The 3635-nt window shown below is 42.3% G+C and overlaps 1 pseudogene; it reads right to left on the bottom strand.

Moving 5' to 3' along the window:
• Positions 1-1727: 1727 nt before the first annotated feature.
• On the bottom strand, positions 1728-2717 carry LOC121537037 (annotated as a pseudogene).
• Positions 2718-3635: the final 918 nt, after the last annotated feature.

The raw sequence follows: 3635 nt of genomic DNA, 5'->3' as shown, positions 1-3635 counted from the left end.
CTAGCGAAGCTTGTAGCTTAGCGTCCGCTTCGTCGGACAACTTGTTTGAGTTTTTGCTTGTAAATAGGAAGCAGGAGATGGAGTCGTGGTCGGATTTTCCAAAGGAATGTCGAGAGAGGGCCTTGTATGCATTTCTGTGGGTAGAGTAAAGGTGGTCCGGAGTGTTAGCGCATCTTATCGTGTAGGAGACGTGTTGGTAAAAGTGGGGCAAAATGCATTTCAGTCTCCCAGCGTTAAAGTCTCTGCCCATTAGAAATGCTGCCTCTGGGTGTGTGTTTTCTTGTTTATTTATGGCCGTGTACAGCTCGCTGAGTGCCTGCTTAGTGCCATTCTCATTTTGTGGTGGGATGTAGACAGCAGTGATGATTACAGAACTCTCTTGGTAGATAAAAAAGTATACAATTTACCATGAGGTATTCTAGTTCAGGTGAGCAAAAGCTCGAGACTACCTTCACACTTGAAGCAGCTGACCAGTTGTTTTTTACAAAAAGGCATACCCCTCCCCCTTTGATTTTGCCCGAGTCCGCTGTCCGGTTGCGACGAAGCATGGAGAAATCCTTGAGTTTTATGTCCATATCGCCCGTCAGCCAAGTTTCTGAAAAGCATATAATATTACAGTTTTTCACGTCCCATTGGTAGGAAATGCTCTCAAGTAACTGGACATTTGCCACTTAAACGGAAGGGAGTGCCCGACGATTTTGTCTGCGTTTGAGTCTAACAATGACTCCAGCCCTCCTCCCGCGTCATCACTTGCTGCGCTTTGGTAGCCCGAACAATGGAGTAGGGTCCAGTGTAAAAAAGGGAACAGCTGAGTCGGAGTTAAAGTAGGAGCCGAAATCGAGGTCGAAGTCGAGGTTAGTAGCTGTCGATTTGTAGTTCAAAAGTGTATTGGCTGTCATAGGTGATAATGGTGTGAGCTTTCTGTACAGAAAAATTATGGATAAACACGAAGAAAGTCACAAAATAGCAAAGTGGGGTTGGAACACGTAAGATGTCGACCATCTCTGTCGGCGCCATCTTATTATTCTTCACTTCTTACGTCTATAGTTTACAAATATATATTGTGTTGTTGCCTATATGGCTGATTATGATAACATACAACAGTAAATAAATGAGTTGTGAAAATAAGTTGCTTAACAATGTACACTTGTATTGGCATTCTTACATTTTAGTCATTTAGCAGACACTCTTATCCAGAACAACTTACAGTTTTAGTGGGTGCATACATTTTCATACTGCCCCCCCGTGGGAATCGAACCCACAACCCTGGCGTTGCAAACATCATGCTCAACCAACTGAGCTACACAGGACTCTTCTAATACAAGTGCACATTAATACATAAGTATTTAGGTACTCATTTAGGTACACATTGTTAGTACAACTTTTATACTTGTTTGCTGTATGTGTAATTACACCTTGACGTGGTTTTATAGATATACAAATTAATTGTTGCTAACCTTCCTCCCAGCCTATAATTCTTATTTTAGATAACTCTTATTTGAAAATCCTTAAAATTGTGCATTGCAAAAATAATATGGCAGGATCAAGTAATCTTTTCTAAATTAAAGATTTGAAATATCACTGGATATTATTTTACATCAGCATACATCTATTGTACACAATCATATCTACACAGAAACTTTGAAATGTTAAAGATGTAGGGAGTGAAATAGTGAAATGCTTAAACATGGAGTGCTCTGAGTAAAACAATCACAAAAAGAAGTCAATTTAGCTTTAAATAAATTTAATCAACAATTTTCGTACAACCTTTGAGGAAATTACATAGTCATGTTGTCCATGATACGCCTCATGCTCATGAACCTCATGCCACCGCTCATGCCTCCCATTCCCATGCCCATCTCTCTGAAGCTCCTGTACTCTCCAGGCCTCATGTACATCTGCCTGCCTCTGTAGTGGGGCTGCTCGTACATCAGCCAGTGGCCGTCCATCACGTTGCAGGACTGGCAGTCGGACATACGGTAACGGTCCATGATGGAGTCACAGTCATCCATCATCTCGTGCATCTGACCTCCGAAGTTCTCCCTCTCATAGATCCTCATCCTGAAGTTTCCTCTGTGCTGTTAGTGGGAAAGAACAGGTTTCATTGATCAGATAAATTATATATAAACCTTTGTAATAAGATAATTTTATTTTCAATGACAAGATAAGTCTATTTTAAGATGACATATTTTCAACCTACCATGGGGATCATGCGGCAGGACCTGATACCATCGGTAATTCCCATCATACTCTGGTAGTCAGAGTACTCTCCCCCTCCTCATGAAGAACTGGTTTCCCATGAAGTTGGGGCGGTCATACACCATGAAGCAGCCGCTCTGAACTCTGCAGGATTGGCACCTGCTCATGTAGGAGGACATGTCAGGGCAGTCGGAGCTGCACTCATAAGAGCGGCCCTGGAAGTTCCTCTCCTCGTAGAAGGTGGCCTGAAAATAAAAGGGAAAGATTTCTATGAATTAAACAATTGTATGAAACAAACATTTTAGAATTGCTATTCAGTCACACTACTGGTAACCAGGTTATTGTGATAGTTTGGGGTGCTAGAGCATTAGAGCTCTATGAAATTTAAAGTATATATAAAAAACTTCTAAGAAACCTTGCCAGTGCTTACCCTGCCCATGTTCATGCTGGTGTTGGACATGTTTGCTCACTGTGCTGCTGGTTGCTGCTCCTGAACTGACTTCCTACCTGGTTTAACTCTTTCTTTTATACCTGACCAAACCTAAAGAATCTCTAGCTCCATTGTTCAAACCCCTAAATCAGCATCATGCTGTAGAGGCCTACTGAGGCTACAGAGGTTACGTCCACATTTTCAGGGACTGGGTCCCTCAGTCTTTAGAAAGACTGTTTCTCAATTGACTGTTTCGCAAACAAAGTAACAAAGCCTTTTCAGAGTTTACAACAGTTAGTAACAGCCTTGAAATGGAAGGTTCTCCATACATCGTGCAATACTTTCCTATGGTTTTTAATCTTATTTGAAAGATGCCTTTTATTACATGTTGGTATAATGACTCAATGTTATAGTAGAGGAAATCACACATTTTGACTTAAGAGTGAAAATCTGGGGTTAACCTGTTAGGTTAAACGATGTGTTATTACTCATGTTTTGTTCACAGTGTGCTGACTTATCGTAGACTGACATTCCTAACCAGTGAATACATAATCAAAACCTTTGTGGTTCATAATCATGATTCTAGAGATGTCACGGTTTACTACGCCAGAACCCAGAAGCAGACCAGGACAAGGTACTTAAGAGAAAAAGGTGAGTGTTTATTAATTGACTCCCGAGTGAGGCTGAATAATCCAGGGACAGAGCGGGTGGCGTGGATGGGTTGTTGAGGGTGCAGTGGTAGGTCCAGACATGGCTCGGCAGCCGCCGACCATCAGGCAGAGGTTGGGTGAAGGTTCCGGGTGAGAGACTGCAGACAGAACAAAACGGAGGTGAGTACACAGCAAAACAACAAGGTGCAAAAGAACAAAACTAACGCTAGAACTCAAGGCTGATACGCTGACAACATACTGTTCATGGCTAACGATCCGGCAGGAACTGGATGTTCGGCCAGAGCCTAAGAAGGGTGATGATCAGGACCAGGTGTGCAGATTGCTGATGGGATGCA

This window comes from Coregonus clupeaformis, chromosome 23 (assembly GCF_020615455.1).
Source record: "Coregonus clupeaformis isolate EN_2021a chromosome 23, ASM2061545v1, whole genome shotgun sequence".
NCBI classification, from domain to species: domain Eukaryota; kingdom Metazoa; phylum Chordata; class Actinopteri; order Salmoniformes; family Salmonidae; genus Coregonus; species Coregonus clupeaformis.
Note: the sequence above shows the minus strand (reverse complement) of the source record. Positions and strands in the feature narration are given on the sequence as shown.